The 18,207-nt window shown below is 49.2% G+C and overlaps 1 long non-coding RNA gene across 1 annotated transcript in view; it reads left to right on the top strand.

Moving 5' to 3' along the window:
- The window catches only part of LOC112545975 (uncharacterized), a 64,014-nt gene extending 46,129 nt beyond the window's left edge, over nucleotides 1-17,885 (top strand). The window contains exon 3 of the long non-coding RNA XR_003089563.3: nucleotides 17,133-17,885. This is a non-coding gene — a long non-coding RNA (uncharacterized LOC112545975). The remainder of the gene's footprint in view (nucleotides 1-17,132) is intronic.
- The last annotated feature ends 322 nt before the right edge of the window (nucleotides 17,886-18,207 follow it).

Here is an 18,207-nt window from a genome sequence, read left to right as displayed (position 1 = left end):
CAGCTGTCTTGGTAACATACTCCCTTGCCCTCCGTGTACCCTTCATCCCATTACCTCATAAGCAGGGCAGCATGCCCTAAAAAGCAATTTGGGACTAATGAGGGTCAGGATTTTTCCCAGAAAATGCCCTGACAGCAGCTTGTAAGAGCAGGGAGCTGATAATACTGCAGTAGTGTCAGATGGGAAGAGAGGAGGTCTCGTAGGAAGGCAGATCTCAAACCATTCAGGGCTGTATGGATCAAACCCAGCCCCTCCAAAACCTCCCCAAAGCTTCTGGTGAATGAACACACTGCAGTGCGCTCTCAGAGCGAACAGCCGCATTCTGCACCCGCTTTTGGTTCCAAAGAGTCTCGAGATGGAGCCCTGTGAGTTGCAGCAGCCTGATCGCCACACAACAAAGGCAGGGATGCTGCTAATAAGGGGCTGCCTCCCAAGGGAAAGGTTGTGCCCTTCTTTCCAAGCACAGGTGGTGAAAGGCACTCTTGGCACCAGCTGCTATGTGATTGTCCCCAGACCCTCACCCCTCAAACACGCAGCCAGCCCCGCAGGGCATGCACCAAATCCTGCTCCACCACACAACCTTAACTCCGACCACTGCTCAGTGAACTCCCCTCCCTCAGAGGCTTCTGTGTCCCAGCAGAGTCTATAAAGTGTTAATTCCACCTGTGTGTTCTTTCCCTGGGACATAAGGTGGCAGGTTTGCATTTGCGGCAGAGGAACGGAGTGTGTGCGGTGTAGCGGGTTAGGTATGTGGGAAGCATAGGGGAGTTTGTTGCTGAGGTGAGGAACCTGTAAGCATGTTTGTATGGTGCGATCTAGAGGCGTTATGAATGTGAAGAATATGAAGGCTGCCTTTGCTGGCAGTTTCTTTGATTTTCATTGACTGCATTGGTGAGAATTGTATTCAAGCACCTCTTGGTCTTAGCAAAGGAAGTTGTTTTTTTTTTTTTTTTGGAGGGGGAGCAGATTTCCCAAGTTTAAATAAGTACATAGCAACATTGAGAGTTGTTCATTGAGCGTGAAATCTGCCCTAGAGTGAGAGCCAACTTGTGGCCTATCTTACTCACTATGTGGGAGGGATTTAGGTGGCTCATAAGCCTTTGCGGAGAGATGAATTCCCCCCATGGCTAGCCATCAGTGTTGTTATCCACTTCCTGGGCTCTCATTGTGCTTCCTTGTCCCCCTACAGCCCCTTCTGCACAGCACTCCTCTCCCAGGGTGGGCGGTGGGGATGGCAGGGAACATGGTGGTATTGGTGTTGAATGGAGCTTGAGGGAGGATGAGCAGAGTGGGAGTGGGAGCACTGGGATTGTGTGGGGCTGAGAAGAAGAGCAGCCTCCCCTTCTCTCACCATGACAGGGCAGGGAGAAGGGGAGACTTGTGGCTGAAGGTTGTTAAGGAGTGGAAGTACTAGCTTTGTCCCTGAGGCCGCTTGTCCTTCCAGCTCTCTCCGGTGCACCACCAGAGTTCAGTAGTTGTCTGGAGACCTCTCCTGGAGCTAGGGGGTAGATTGGGATGTCACTGATTGTGGGGTTGGATGTGAGGCGTGGATATCTTCTGCTGCACCCCACATCCATACTCAACTCTCTGCCCTCTACAGCCTTCTTAGTCCTCCCACGCCTACCCACCTGCTGCTTTAATTCTTTCATGCACTCCTCCCAAATGCTGGCTCCCCAGGAGGCTCAGGAAGGGGGGTGTGAGGCAGTGTGGAGGTATGATGGTTAGTGGGATGCGGAGAATGGTTGAGTCAGAAGGTGTGCAGAGTGGTGGTGGTTTTAGGTGGGTTTTCTGACCACTTCTGGTCTCCAGCACTACTAACCTCCCTCTGACTCACCAATTCTGCTTAGCGCAGAGGTCCTGGTCTGGGACAGAATTGAGGGAGAGATGGGTCTCTGGGTGGAATGGGGGAGAGGCTGCAGCTCTGATAGGGGTATTGGAGCAGACTGGGGGACCGTGAAGAGCAGAGTGAGAAGTGGGGAAGACAGAGCTCTGTGCTGCTGCCTCAGCTTCCTGGTGCACCAGGCAGCAGTGCCATGGGTGAGTGGTGGTGGTGAGGGATATGAGAGAGCAGGGCCATTGGGGGAGGGGAGTCAGTGAGAGTTTGGGGGCATGTGGGGGTAGAGGGGACTTGGGAAAAGCAGGAAGAGTGGGTGGTGGTGGGAGCCCGACCCCTGTGCTGAGCATAAACATCTGAAGGGTTCCCCCAGCAAAGCAACCTCAGTCATTTGGCTCACTGAGTCAGCAGCCGTGGCTTCTCTGAATAGGCCCAATTTTGCAAAACTCTACTTACGAGTAGTCTTTACTATGTAAGTAGGACCAGTCTTTCCAGTGGCACTCTCACAAGTAAGGATTACTCACCTGAGTACATGTTTGCAGGCTCAAGCTGGATATCATTTAACCTAACTGCATCTCATGCGCTGTTAAGATTTTTTGTTTTGTTGGAGAGTTTCTAAATCTTGAGGGGTCCAGCATCACCTTGCCCTGCCCATTTCTGAAATTCCCAATCAGGCAGGAAAATCTTGTATAAAGAGGTTAGCAGAGCTGCTTTGGTGGCTGCCCTGTCTGAAGGTGCTGTGAATACTCATGGGGGCGGGGCAGTGTGGTCTCCCTCAGCGGCAGGCTTGGCAGAAGCAGAACTTTTGGCTGCTGCCTTTATGGCTTGGTAGTGAGTTAGGGTTGCCAATATTCCAATTTCTGGAAACTTGTCACTACAGCAGGAGAGCCAGAACCTTCCTCCTTCTCCTCACTTCTTTCCCTCCACCCAGAAACTGACCCTGCTCTGCCTCTTTTCCTGAGGCCCCATCCCATTGCTTGCTGCAGTTCATTTGATCCTGTTCCCCTCCCTTCTCCCCTTCCTCCAACAGCTGGGCTCCCTCACTCCGGTGCGAGAATGGGAGCATGCCTGCCTGCCCACAAGATGCAAGTAGGAGGTGGCCCCAACTGAGCAGGGACTGGTGTGGGTTGATGACCCAGCACCTCCTCATCCCCCTTTCCCCCACGGACTTTTGGTGTCCATTCAGGACATGTGACCAGACTCTATACAGGTACCCTTTCAACTTGGTTTTCCAGTCCAAAACCAGACATTTGAGAAGCCTAGAGTGAAAGCAGATGAGCTGCAATATGCCCCCAGAAAGGAGCACTTAGCCCTTTATGGTGGATTCAGGCAGGGAAGGTACATGTGTGGGTGTGGGGGGGATGGAGGACAGGACTTGTGCTTTACCCCAAAGGAACTTGCTCATGGACTGGACTTCCCATGTGGGAGAATCCCAGGGACAAAATGACTTAAGTGGGGTTACGCCAGGGATGAGTGTGACTCTTGCGAAAAGCAGAGTTCTTGAGGGGGTACTGTAGGGGATGTGAGAGAGGACTCCAGTGCACCAGCCATACCTGAAATGAGTGGTGATATGACCAGGGCTTTCCAGTTCTAACTTACGTGCTGGTGCAAACCACAAGATTGGTGTCTGCCAGGGGGACTGACACTTCCTTTTTACCTAAAGAGCAGGTACAGAAAGAACAGAGGCAATCCAAGCTCCTATCATACACATTACTCCACCAGACACTTGGAAACAGAAAGAACTTCACTGTCAGTGACAGCTAAGGTGGGAAGCTAGCAGACCGGCAGGGAATGGGAATTGAGTTAATGGGGGTCATGTAGTTAGGCTCTGTGACCTCCCTCACAGCTTGGAAAACATAACTGCCTTCCCCTCTTCGTGGGCGGCCCTGTGTTGAGTAGTGTGTTATAGATGCTACGGGAAAAGCTCAGGCTTCTAACATTCAGCTTCCCCTCATCTTCCAGCACTAAGCATTTTGCCCTAAAGCATATGGGAAGAAATCTCCAACTCCTCCCTTCTTGGGAGCTCATAGGATTGCTTTCTTCATCCTCCTCCTCTTCCTCCTTTAGTCCCGTCTTATTTAATGCCTTCATTAAGGATCTGGAATAGGGAGTAAACAGCATGATAATGACATCTTCCAAAGATAATAAATTGGGAGATTTTCACATGCTAGTGAGGATGGAGCAATAATACAAAGAGAACCAGAGAGATTAGAAACATGGGTAGAAAATAACATAATAAGATTCAGCTTAGAAAAATGCAAGCTAATGCATCTGGGGGAATGTAATCTGAAACATGTGGTACAAATGCCTAGCTAGAGAGAGCACAGAGATTCAATGGGGGTGGGGGTGGACCTGGGAAGAAATGTGGAACGAGTCCTAGGTGTGACAGTAGATGGCAAATTAGATGTGAGCTTGTATTGTGATAAGGCAGCAGACACCGTTGCAGTCATTCTGTGTGGCTGTGATGTGATTCCCTCCTGGAACAGTGTATTCAGTTCTTGGCACTTCATTATCAGAAAGATGTTGGCAAATTAGAGGGATATCAGTGATGAACAATGCAAATGACCTACGGGCTGGAGGGATTATTTGAGGCAGGATAAAGAGTTAAATTGGTGCAGCTTGGCTAAATGATGATTTAAGTGAAAGGACATGATGAGACTCTACTCATTTGAAAGGTGCAAACCTCAAGGAGGGGGAGGAATTATTGTGGGTTATACCACAGGATGCAATTTAATGTATTGCGTTGAAATTTAGAGATGAAAAAACACATGGGCTGACTCTCAGGAAGAATTTGCTGCCAGAGAGGTCTATTAGAACGTAGAGTAATCCTCAAAAGGATGTCCTGGAACCCAGGGCCAGCTTTAGGAAGTGCTGGGCCAATTCGAACCGTTTTGTCGTGGCCGCGGCAGCTGGCATTTTTTTGTTGACCAAAAAAAAAACCACACACAAATTTAGGTTGAGCCAAAAAAAAAAAAAAAATCACACAAAGAAACAAGTCACGGCCCCTTTAAATCCCCAGCTGCAGGGGCCAACTCCCCCTCCCGCGGTGTACAGAAGCCACCGCGCTCCTCCTCCAGGGCCGACGCCCCCTCCCGCAGCACGCCCGGCATACTTCCGGGTTTAGGGCGCGGGGCCCTCTGGCTTTAGGGCGCGGGGACCTTTTAGGCACGGGGCCCAATTCAGGGGAATCATGTGATTCGGCCTAAAGCCAGCCCTGCTGGAACCCTCCTCCTGGGGGCTACTTAAAACTGGACTGGGCAGAGCGCTAACCATGTTTGGTAGAAAGCAATTGTGCATTATTGAGAGATGGAGTAAATGAAACCTGCTGGGTCTTCATCTCTCATTTCTGTCACACTCAGATTATCATTCTGAGCACTGCAACATGAAGATTTGCATAGGCACCCACCTTTCTCCCAGATCTCTCAAGCCCAAACATGGTGTCTTTTTCATTCTCCACAGTTCCCTCCCCCATCTCCTGTTCTGGGACAGACTCAGGTTACCTGGCTAGTATCTCCTGGCCAAACAATTAGATTTTGCATGAAAGAACGACTCTTCTGTGGAGCATGGATCAGCCTATGCTGCCTCCCTTCTCCTATCCCTGAGGCTGGTGAAATCTTGTCTGCACCAAGCAAATGAGAGTCTCCAGAGGAGCCAGGGTAAGGAGGAAGAGGCTGTCAAGCCCTCTGAGTGAATTGGCCCAGGTGACTAATGTGGGAAGATAAGGTGCATCTGTTACTCAGCTGTTCATCTGCAGGGAAATGATCAGTAGGCATTTAAACAGCCTGACCACATGGAGGGCCCTAGTCATTGCATAGTCCATTGATGGTGTGTTGAAGCACAGAGGCATTCCTCTTCTTTCCCAAAACTCTGGTATTTGTTTCAGGTACAAACAGTGAATTAATTCTTTTGCTGTGTTCTATACATCCTGGCTTCTCCTCACAGCAGAAAATGCCCCAAGAAGTACTGTGTGAGGATGGAGGAGGTTCTTGCTCCGTTTGTTTTATATTAACTCCTGTCTGCACTTCCCTCCTCTCTTGGGCTGTGTCTAGACTGGCCAGTTTTTCCGGAAAATCAGCCGCTTTTCCAGAAAAACTTGCCAGCTGTCCACACTGGCCGCTTGAATTTCCGCAAAAGCACTGACGATCTCATGTAAGAAATCAGTGCTTTTGCGGAAATACTATGCTGCTCCCATTCGGGCAAAAGTCCCTTTTGCGCAAAACTTTTGCGCAAAAGGGCCAGTGTAGACAGCCCAGATTTGTTTTCCGCAAAAAAGCCCCGATCGCGAAAATGGCGATCGGAGCTTTTTTGCGGAAAAGTGCGTCTAGATTGGCCACGGACGCTTTTCCGCAAAAGCGCATCGTTATAACGCGAACTCCACGCCAATCTAGACGCTCTTTTCCAAAAATGCTTTAACAGAAAACTTTTCCGTTAAAAGCATTTCCGGAAAATCATGCCAGTCTAGATGTAGCCTTGAGGTCTACTTCAGTTGAAGAGATTTGAGTCAGATGGCTATGGGCAATCTAAAGAGGCCAGCCCCTCTCCCTTACAGGTTTCCACACACAGGCATGCACATGTATGGATCTATGTTTGCATGCAGATATGCACACGCACATCTGACAGGAAGATGCATGCACGCGCACGCGCACACACAAGATGAGCATAAAGACAGAGCCAGGTACAACTGATGATAATTGTGATACTAGAGTGGAGTAAAAGGTCACAGATGAAGCTATCAAAGATAACACACAAGTGACACGTGTGTATAGAAACAAACACACAGGCTCTGTCACATGCAACATATACTGACAGGATACACAGGCATGCGCACACACATACACAATCACCACATGGATTCACCCACACACATTCATGAATATACCACACATGTACTTATGCATGTTCACGTGTATCCAATGAGAACATTCACAGAGTGACATACACACATATTCTGACGGGTATACATGTGAACTCACACACAGATGTGCATACATAGGCACGTTATTCAGGGGCCCTCATGTCCTGGATGATGGATTAATGTAATCCTATCTGCCTAAGAATTGCCTCTGCAATTTCAGCAGGAGATGTTATCCTTCTCTTCCCCCCTCTCGTAACAGTGTTCCAGTGTTACAGGTACAGAATGGCTGCTGCATTCCACGCCAGTGGTGGCTGCATGGCTGAAGCAGGTGAACAATCCTGATAGATGGTTGACAAAGCATGTGCATCCCCTCTGGATGAAAGGTGCTATAAAAACGTAAAGCCGTTTAACAGAATAGGGAAAAAAATTAATTTCCCTGTTATCTCAATCTTATGACTCAGAGTTTTGTATGTGAAGCAGTTTACAATGAATTGGGTGGGGAGATCTGGGCCGTGTGGGAGGGAGGAGACTCCTGAATGGAGATGAGGATAGCTGTGAGATACCATATATGCAGGGAGAAAGAGAAGTACATGGACACAGGAGCATGACTGCCCACATGTAGGCACACTCACAGATAGGCAGACATGGATTATCAACCAACTAGGCACCCCAGACCAGTGTTCCTTCTAATTGTTTATGTCCACATGCAGACATCACCTCCATGTTGGTGCACACAACAACATTGATTCTGCACATAGACTATCTGTGGCAGGGTGAGGCCCAGGAATTCAGAGGCTGTGTCTAGACTGGCCAGTTTTTCCGGAAAATTAGCCGCTTTTCCAGAAAAACTTGCCAGCTGTCTACACTGGCCACTTGAATTTCCGCAAAAGCACTGACTTCCTACTGTAAGAAATCAGTGCTTCTTGTGGAAATACTATTCTGCTCCCATTCAGGCAAAAGTCCCTTTTGCGCAAAGCTTTTGCACAAAACGGCCAGTGTAGACAGCTCGGATTTGTTTTCCACAAAAAAGCCCCGATCGCAAAAATGGTGATCGGGGCTTTTTTGCGGAAAAGCGTCCGTGCCAATCTAGACGCTCTGTTCCGAAAATGCTTTTAACGGAAAACTTTTCCGTTAAAAGCATTTCCAGAAAATTATGCCAATCTAGACGCATCTGACATGTATGTGGGGCTCAGAGCTGGGGAGAATGAGGGCTCTGGTTGGGAATGCAGGCTCTGGGGTAGGAGCTAGAGATGAGGAGTTTGGAGTATGGGAGGGGGCTCAGGGCTGGAACAGAGGGTTGAGGTGCAGCGGTGAAGGCTGTGGCTGGGGGTGTGGGATCTGGGATGGGGATAAGGGGTTTTCGGTACATTCTCCCCTGGGAGAGAGGGCTCCCTGTAGCAGCTCTGGGCCAAGTGAGAGGTGCCTCTGTGCCAGCTGTGGCAGCTCTGGTGAGGCTGAGTTGGACTTGAAGAGGGGCACCTATCGCCTAGGCAGGTCCATGCTGGAGACTATGGGGGGAGAACTTTGAGAAGGTGTTTCTCCTCTGGCTGCAGCAGCTCCCTGCTGGGCAGGGCTGGATTAACTCTTCTGGGGGTCCAAGGGCTGTAAGATTTTGCAGGGCCCCCTAGACTCTGGGGTGGGGCCAAAAATTAGGAGTTGAGAGTGTGGGAAGGGACTAGGAGGAAGTAAAAGGGGGTGAAGGCTCTGACTGGCATTGTAGATTTTGGGATGTGGCTGGGGATGAGGTTTGGGGTACAGGAGGGGGCTCTGGGTTGGAATGCAGGGTCTGGGAGGGACTTAGAATGTTGGGGGGGGCTCAGACGTGGGACAGAGGGTAGAAGTACAGGGCATTTACATGGGGCAGATCCCGTTTGCTGGTGGGGGAGATAGCTGGCTCTGCTCGCTTTCAGGCACTGCCCCCACAGCTCTCATTGGCTGCAGTTTCCGGCCAGTGGGAGCTGTGGGTGTGGAGCCTTGAGGCGAGAGCAGTGTGGGGATAGAGCTTCCTAGCGCTCACTGCAACATGGCCCTAGCTGGGGGAAGGGGGAGGAATGGCAGCCTGCGCAGCCACCTTCCCTCCACCCCCAGTCTGGAAGGCTGGCCCAGATCACAGGGGCTTTACAGGCTGCAGCCCCAGGCTAAATGGACCCCCCTGACTCCAGGGCCCTGAGCTGCAGCTCCTAAAGGCCCTTTCTTAGTCCAGCCCTGCTGTTAGGGCCAAAGGAACATGTCCCTCCTTTGACTCCAGCAGAGAGCTGCTGTGGTTGGGGGAAAGAGGCCTTTACGCAGGGCTTACTAGGCAGCTGTGTGGCCGCACAGCTTAGCGGGAACCTTGCCCCAGAGAGGTAGCAAAATAGAGGCACATAATCTCATACTGGCTCCTTTAGTCTCCTAGGATGGTCTCTGGGTGTAGCATCACTTTCTTGTTGGACCTTGCTCTGGTCAGTGAGGATGAGAGAGGTTATAAGGTCCTGGGAGGAAAGAGAGAGAGGGGAAAACAGAGCTCTTCAGCTTCCTCAAGTACATTCCCTTTCTCCCCTGGCATTACAGAGTCTTTCTCCACTGTAGCCACCAGTACCCTCTTTGTTCCCCATCGACTTTCCAAAAGAATCCAGGTTCTTGTTAGATGGCCTGGTCTCCTCTGCTTGCCTTTCAGCATTGTGACCAGTGCCTACGAGGAGTCGTGGCTCGCCAAATACTCTTCATTGGGGTAGAGAAAGGGCAGGGAGGTTATGGGTGACAAGTATTTGCCATGCACCACACATTTGCTGTCTCCTAACATCTTGGATTGGTGTTACACGTGTGCCAAGTACCTAGTATTAGCAATCCTGAAATCTTAATCTCCCTTCCGCCCCCATGCTGTGCAGCGCTGGGGGATAGTATGTCTCACTGGAGGCTGTGAAATGATACAGGCCTTCGTGATGAAGACACCTCCTGCGTCCCTGCTTCTCCTGAATTTCAATCCCTCCTCCTCTTCTCCAGGTGCTTTCTTCTGCTCATTAAGCGTGCAGCTTTTCTTGCCATTTGAGATCAGCTTCCCCCGGAGGAATCAAAATCCACCCTCCAGCCTTCTCAGAGCAAAACCAGGTGCTTTTGAAATAGGAAAGGGATGAGCCAAAGGCCAGAAGCTACTCCTGACAAGCAAGCTAATGAGCTTTCTCTGGGCTGGCACGTGTGTGTCTGTGTACGCATGTGTGTCTGTTGTGTGGGCAGGTCCATGTGTGGGAGACAGGGAGAGAGAAGCTGTGGGGTTGAACTTGCTGGCTCATGGGGGACACGCATGCTGGGGACAGAGGCAACAGTTCTGAGATGTGGCTACAAGGAAGGTTTTGGGTGCAAACTGTGTAGATATCTAAAAGGGTGTCATAAGGAGGAGGGAGAAAACGTGTTCATCTTGGCCTCTGGGGATAGAACAAGAAGCAATGGGCTTAAACTGCAGCAAGGGAGGTTTAGGTTGGACATTAGGAAAAAGTTCCTAACTGTCAGGGTGGTCAAACACTGGAATAAATTGCCCAGGTAGGTTGTGGAATCTCCATCTGTGGAGATATTTAAGAGCAGGGTTAGATAAATGTCTATCAGGGATGGTCTAGACAGTATTTGGTCCTGCCATGAGGGCAGGGGACTGGACTCGATGACCTCTCGAGATCCCTTCTAGTCCTAGTATTCTATGATTCTTTGATGTGTGTGTGTGTGGGGGGGGGGGGAGGGAGGGAGTGAGCAGGTCAGCAGTTCTCTTTGAGACCATGAGTGTCCTTCCTTCCCTTGGATGGATTGTCAGCATTGCTCTGTCTGTGCATGAGAGACCAGGTTTTTTTAAAGGACCATTTCCTACATTTCTATGCAGTTGGTAAGCAAAGGAGACGTTTGGCGAAGAACCACTCTGTCCGTCCAGATACTATTTGCCTGGTGTCGATCCATCAACAGCAGAGGAATGTGTCAGGACTTTCGAAAACACTGGTTTTCAACCTGTGTAGGCTAAGGGTGAGGGGAGGTTGCCAGCAGCATTTTGGAGAGGCACTGACTGTGCTTCCATTCCCTATTTCTGGTTCTCTGATTAAAGAGGTGGGCTCAGTTACTCATACCTGGTAGTGCTGGGAGACACCTTGTACTAGTTTTCCTGTGGCACCTTTTGTGAAGCGCCTCATGTGGACCGGCACAGAGAACTCCTGCTGCCTCAGAGTGGGGACCAGCTGCAAGAGGCCTATGGAATGGGGAGGCCGAGGACCAGGCCCTAGGAGGTTCTGAGCTGCCCAGCACTCTACTCTAGCATGCTCTCTACTGTACAGGCATTGTTTCTGGGTACCCCAGTGATCAGTTTTGTAATGGATGGTGTCACAGGGTGGCTGGCCCCTTGAAATTAAGCAGGTCTAGCATCCCTGGGCTAGAACAGTTGCCCAGGAGTAGAACCTAGGGCTGTAAAGAGACAGCCTGTCAGAAAGGAAGGAGAAGCAGGAGCACTAGCAGAAGAGAGTTCTCTGGGAAAGACTGCCAGAGTGGGATGCAGTGGGCGCCTGCTATGGAAAAAAGAGCCTCCAGGTTACTGGGGGATGGGCTCAGCTAAAAAGAGCAAGGAGGAATCCTGCCACAGGTAGGGATGCCAGATGGTTTCAACAAAAATACCAGACACACTTGACATTACATCACAATCTACATTACATCTTATTTAGAAAACACCGGACATTTGTATTTTCTCATTTATATTTTCTCAATTTGTTTCCCCGAACAGAAACCTCAAATACTGGACTGTCCAGTTCGAAACCGGATACCTGGCAACCCTAGCCACAGGCCCTGAAGGAGGGTCTAAGAGAGGCAAAGGAGCTCTATAGGCTGAGGAGCTGTTTTTGTGTTTGGCCTATACTTGGAAAATAAAAATGTGCCTAGAAAGAGACTGTGGGAGTGGCAGTGAGCTGGGAACAAATCAGGACCTTAGATGGGCAGAAAGACACATCCATCGACAATCTGTTCTCTATCCAGGGAACAGTCATGAAGGGCTGGTCCAATGTTGTTATACTCGTGAGATCTACTCCGGAGAGGGTTGCCTCTTAAGGAATCAGACTCAGGCCTGGCCCGAGGGCAAGGCGAGCAAGGCAAATGCATTAGGTCCCACACTTTCGGGACTCTGTGCTGCTGAGTATTCACCATCTACCAGCTGAGTCCGGGGCCCTGCTCCCAGTGTCCTGTCTTGGGCCCCGCAAACCCTTTGGCCGGGCCTGATCAGACTTGATTTTTTTTTTTTTTTTTTTTACTATCAGCACCAGCTTACTGCAGATAGCCTCTCCTGTCTTTCCACGGCAAAGACTAGATATTTGTTAGGATGAAGGCGTGGGGGGGACCTGCCTATCTATCTGCCTGTCATCTTATACTGCGCCCATCTCCTTGATTATAGGAGCACCTACAGAAAGAAGAACTTGGGATTCTCTGGGAGGTGGATTCTAGAACTTACTATGCCTCACTGGTCTTTGTAATAGTGCCTTTGAACCATCCCTTCTATGTGTGTGTGCGCATGCCTGTGTGTATACACATACATACAGAGTGCCTTCCTATTGCTGAAATGTGACCACTTCTGGGCTGAAATGCATTAGATCAGTCTGCCCAGCCACACTAGCCAGTGGTGTCATAAAGAGAAAATGAGAGCTGCAGGGGCACTTTTGAGAAGGTAAAACTTCACCTAACCTGAGCTGAAATTTGTCCTGGACACTGGGGTTGACACGCTGGCTGCTGCAAAAAGGGCCATGAAAGCCTAAGCACCACCGCTTGTCTTGGCAGAATATTGGTTGTATTGGGGTTTAATTGAGGTGGTTGTTATCAATGTGTAATTTTTTTAATTTTAACCATTTTTATTTGCACAGATGCTGGCAATGCTGAGTGGGAGGAGATAGGGTTGGAGTTAGGGTTAGGATAGTACTGACAGCAGGACTTCAGGGGGCTCGCAGCACTGACACCAAAGATGCAGGGGGTTCCCTGCATGGCTGAGGGGCCCAAGCCACTCTGGCATAAAGTGTGGTGGAGGCAGTGGTTCTAGACCGATGGAGCAGAGACCCTGGCTAGGACAGCAGGGAGGAGGACAAGTGTCTGGCCATGGGATGCTGGTGAACAGGTCTTGCTGGAGGAAGCAGCCATTCGGCACAGGGATGGTCTCCCTCAGTCCCATGGCAGAAGGGCTGCAGAGGGCTCTGGGCACTGCTGCAGGGCTGGTGACACTGGGGGGCTGGAACAAGTTGTACAATGGGGGTGTGAGTGCCATTGAACCAAACTGTAAACCCTGGATAGGATGAAGCCATTTCAAGCCAGGGGGTGCAGCAGCTGGATTATTTTCAACATGTCCAGATGACAGCTGATCCCTGCAGGCACAAAGGAGGCAGGGGATGAGGTGGGGCTGGACTCCCACCGACTGTTACCAATCGATATGGTTTTTGTCAATTTTCTTATCGGCTGAAATTGACATTTGCTGACATCTGTCAATTTACCTCAAATCACACCAAAACAAAAGTGGTCACCATGACCATGGGTTCATCCAAAAGCTATTTGCAGCAATAGAGCCCTTCTTCCCGCATGATGCTAGAGTATCAGAATCAGCTCAGGGTAAAAGCCTAACTTCCCGTCTCACTTGCACCACTTTAGTTTCTCTGAAGAAGTGGGCTGTGCCCATGAAAACTTATCATACCATCTGCATGTTTTGTTAGTCTTTAAGGGGCTACTAGAGTAGACTATTTGTTGTTTTTTTAAGTTTTTCCTATTACAGACTAACTCAGCTACCCCTCTGAAGTTTCAGTTTCTCTCAGTCAGTCTCTCTATAAAGTGTGCTAAGCCTGACCCTGCTTAACATGTGAAATGTGCTGTGATCACAGCCCTAGGGGTGGCTGGGGCGGAAGGAAAGGATTTTATCTGAACAAGGGAGAGGTGTTCCTAGGACCTCCAGCAGGGCAGCTGTCAGATAAGGAATGCATTTAGCTTCCAAGCTCCCGAAAGGGCTAATCTGTTGCTGCATCCATATCACCTCTAATGAGTCATTCCAGGCTGCACAAATTGGAGCAGATAATCCGCTCATGATGCAGCTATTCCCCTGGCTTTTGCTGAATCTGCAGTGAATTGCCAGACCACATCTTACCCCTGTTAGCCATCATTCTGAGGCATGGGCTGTTTGTCTGCCTAAGTGCAATAGGGAGAACCGTTTCCCAGAGCTTCAGGCTTCTTCACATCATACCCTGATTGTGTCTGGTGATGCTGGGATGGCAGAGAAACCCTGAACACTTAATCGGAGAATGCAAGGGGCATGCTGATGAAATTGTTTCCCTCTTCTATTGTTGGGTTGTATTGTTAATTATGAGGCATCGTATACTGCATTTTGGAATTGTTGTGCCCTCGTCAGTACAGCCACTCTGAGCATCATAATAAGTCATTCCTCCCGGCTGGTCTCTCCTCCCGGCTGGTTTCTCCTCTGTGTCGTTAATGGGATGGAAGCTGAGCCGAGGCACAGCGTGTTACTGGGCTATTGGGGGAACCCAGGTCAGAGTGGGCAATGAGGGAATGAACAAGGGGAAAGAAAGGGGGTGGGTTAAGGGCATTACCAGAGCAATCCGAATTAAGTAACTGGTAGAAGTAAAAATGTGCATGCATGGTCCTGGGGCATGTAGGAGGAATGGGAGGAGCATTCTGCTGCTTTGGCTATTGGGATTTTTAAAAATAATCCCAAAGCCAGTGGGTTGGCAAGAGACAGAATTTTTTTTCAGGTGTCTGTGGATATTGAGTATTAAATTTGAGGGGTCTTAGCTATGTCCTTAGGGGATGTCGTGTCTGCTTTGAATGTCTTCTGTGTTTGCCATTCTCTGCTCAGAAGAGACCCCAAGACTGAAATAGCAGAGGGTATTATGGATAGGGGTTGAGGGGTGTACTGTCAAAGTGGGAGGGAGGGGCTGGGTTTAAGGTTTGGCTAGCCGGGTGCTATAAGACAGCACTGAGGCACATAGGCAAAGCTCAGGACTGGAATAATGGGGTGCAAAAGGTCAATACTAAAGAATATGGGCAGAGCTGTATGGGTGAGAGGGGTTCCAGGACTGATACAGCAGGGGGTGCTGCAGGTCAAGATTGAGCTGCACTGGTAGCACAAGGAACTGCTCAGGAAAGAAGAGAAATCAGTGAACTGGCAAGTCTGTCCAAGATAACATACAGTCTTAGAGCAAAGACAGGATTAAGAGGAGATAAACTCCATGTTTTGGATCTGGGTGACTGATAAGTCCTGTGCTGTTGACAACTGGACATTTCTCGAAGGTTGGGGGGGTTTAATACTACTTTATTGGAATAAGCCAGGATGTGTATCATGCATATTCAAGAACAACTGAGTAGAACAGGCTGAAAGATGTGCTATACTCCCAGTGTAACCCTTCAGACCACACACTTTTCCTAACACTGTAAACATAAGAAACTCACATACCAAAATAATTTGTGGAGTGTTTAATTCCCTTCGCGCGCCCAAGTCACCCCCAATGCTGGATAAAATAATATATACAAATCCGGCCCTTTATTTTGCCAAAATGAGGCCTCCTTTAAGCATGCCCATCAGCATCAGGGTGCATTTAACAAAGAACACGGTATTCTTTATTGTTCTGTCCTTCCATCATCTCCACCTGGTGTGGTTGTAGTAATAGAGATGTAGCCGTGTTAGTCTGATCGTGCTGAAACAAAAGAGAGGACTGTGCAGCACTTTAAAGACAAACAAGATGGTTTATTAGGTGATGAGTTTTTGTGGGCCAGACCTACTTCCTCAGATCAAATTCTGGAAAAGAATTTGATCTGAGGAAGTAGGTCTGGCCCACAAAAACTCATCACCTAATAAACCATTTTGTTAGTCTTTAAAGTGCTGCACAGTCCTCTCTGGTGTGGTTGTGACATAGAATATTCAGTATTTCCCATGCTCCTTTTCGTTTATCATCATTACTATGAATTTGGTAATGCTTTTATTGCTGTAGTATATGAATGCTCCAAGTGCTACAGCCATGAGCCTGTAATATTGAATTGCCATTTATTATTTGTATGATGGTAACACCTACTAGCCCCAAGCATGGATCTGAGCCCAGAGCTCTAGGAACTGACTTGCAAAGAGAAAAAAAAAAGGCCCTAAATAGTCCCTGTCCCAAAGAGCCTAGAGTCTAAGGGAGATGAATTGTATCATTAAATTAGGGCTTGTCTTGATACAAGTTTCCAGAGTAATTTTTTTCATCTATGTGGGCCTCATCTCCGTAGCGTCCAAACGTTTGTGAGCAGAGATGCACTGGGCATTTGTGAGCAGAATGTGCTGGGCATTTAGAACATCCCTATCCCCCCTAGGTTATTTATCACTCTTGCATCATTGCTGGTTTTCAAGCACTCAAAACTCTGGGTGACAGGGGAAGGATCACTTGGTGGTTAGCTGTTCTGTTCGTTCCCTCTGGGGCACGTGGCATTGGCCACTGTCAGAAGACAGGACACTGGTTTAGCTGGACCATTGGTCTGACCTAGGATGGTTGTTCATATGTGCTGGGTGGGGGGAGGGTCTCACAGAAACTGGTAGCACTGTCCCTGTGACCAGGAAGGGACCTTCTGAGTACAGTACAACAGGGTGTGTGGGTAGGATATGCAGACAGATGGTGGAGAAGGGGAGAGGCGAGAGAGGGTGAATTCAAGCAGAACACATTCTAATCCAGTGATGCACATGCCTGTCTTGCTAGTTCTGCTGCCTTCTTTGTTGCCCTTATTGCTTCTCCTTTCTCTTCTCCCCTCACATCTTGTGGATGAGTCCAAAGAGGATCTGAATGTGAGGAGGGAGTTGGCTTTAGAGAAGGGGTTCTAATTCTACATGGCAGCCTGGAAGAAGGTATGGAGAACCTGAGAGAGGCGGAGCTGGAAGGGCTATCACTGACTGAGGAGAAGGGTGTGGAGAAAGGCATCAGGACACCAGATCTGAGGTGTAGTCGTGGGCGGTGTGGCATGGGGCCAAGAAAGTGCTTGAATTCGGCCTGAGGCATAAGGTGGAGCCTGCTTAGTGACTCAAAGGCGAGGGCTGCACAGTTGCGTGTCAGGTGGGAAAGATGGTTTTGGTCAGATGGATGCAGTTGGGTGTGGGGGAGGGGAAGCTATAATATCTGAAGCTGACAAGCCTGGTGAGGACTAGCTAGCGGCAGCTTGCCCAGGGTGGAGGCAGGTTGGTGGAGAGTATGGGAAGGTAGCACTGTCGTTGCTCGTGCTGCAGCTATCCTGGGGATAAAAGGCTGTTTCCCACCATTCGACTGTAATTAACCGAAGAGGGGGGAGTGCTGCTTAAAATTCATGTGGCCTAAAAAGAGACCACTGGCATGCGGGGCTGTCAGTCCAGTGCCAGTTACCCATCCTAAATTCCCTTTAAAAACAAAGTTGCACTGTGCGTTTCGTTGCTAATTCTCCCTTCACCTCTGTCATTTTCCTCCCCAGGAGTTCTTATTTTGTGCCAGCATGGCTGAATATGTCGTCCACCCCTCCTCGGCCTGGCATGCAGGCAGCCAGCCCCCTCACACCTCTGCCCTTTGCCCTTTGGAGCTCATGGATCTGGGAGTTACTGAGCAGCAGCCGCCATTGGAGCAGCCTCTGCCATCCCTGGAGCTGGGTGACGAGGAGGAGATCAACTCGCCACCAGACCCTGATGTGCCCTATCCTGACTTGGCACCTGTGGTGTTTTTTTGCTTGAAACAGACCACCAGCCCTCGCAACTGGTGCATCAAAATGGTGTGTAATCCATATCCTTTTAGCTCTGCCTGTTCTCTCTTCGTTCCATGTCCCCTCCCCCTGCCCTTGCAGGGCATCCGACAGGTAAGAGAGGAGGTTTTGTACATATTAAACAAATTGCTTTGTTCCTCATTTACATTTATTGAGCACTGTCTTGGCTGTTACAATGTGATCAAAAGGAGCTGCTTATCAAAGGGAGAACTTCAGAGAAAGTGAGTGTCAGCCGGAATCACACAGACAGAGATGGGGGGCAAGAAGACAGGGGACACTTTTCAAAATGTATTCCCCCCCACCTTCCCATTACTGAATCAGGGACAACAGTGGGGTGATCCCATCTCCTGCTGACTTATCACTACGTCTTTATTTCAAAAAGGGATATTTATTCATCTAACAGGACTGTACATATTATGAACTCAATCTTCTCTTACAGACAGACAGAACTGCACTTCCTGGTTCTCAGTTGTAGAATGACCCTCCTCCCACTAGCTAGTGAGCATATACTAACCACTGAGTTCTGTCCTGGGGATATCTCCTCTCTAGATTCCTGACCAGGATCAAAGAAGAGTTTACTTCAGAGAATCCATTACAAGTTTAACTCTGGTGTATCCTGTGACAGGACTGTGGGAGTTTAGTGCATGACCTACAGATATCCCTGCAATGTAGATATGGTCAGCAAATATTATCACCACACCCTTCACTTCTGAATCTCAACCTTGATTTAAGGAGGCAATAGTAACAGAGCAATAAGCAACAGCTGGTAACAATTAACTCCCCCCAGGAAATA

Source organism: Pelodiscus sinensis, chromosome 1, assembly GCF_052426305.1.
Source record: "Pelodiscus sinensis isolate ZL-2025 chromosome 1, ASM5242630v1, whole genome shotgun sequence".
NCBI lineage: Eukaryota > Metazoa > Chordata > Testudines > Trionychidae > Pelodiscus > Pelodiscus sinensis.
Note: the sequence above shows the minus strand (reverse complement) of the source record. Positions and strands in the feature narration are given on the sequence as shown.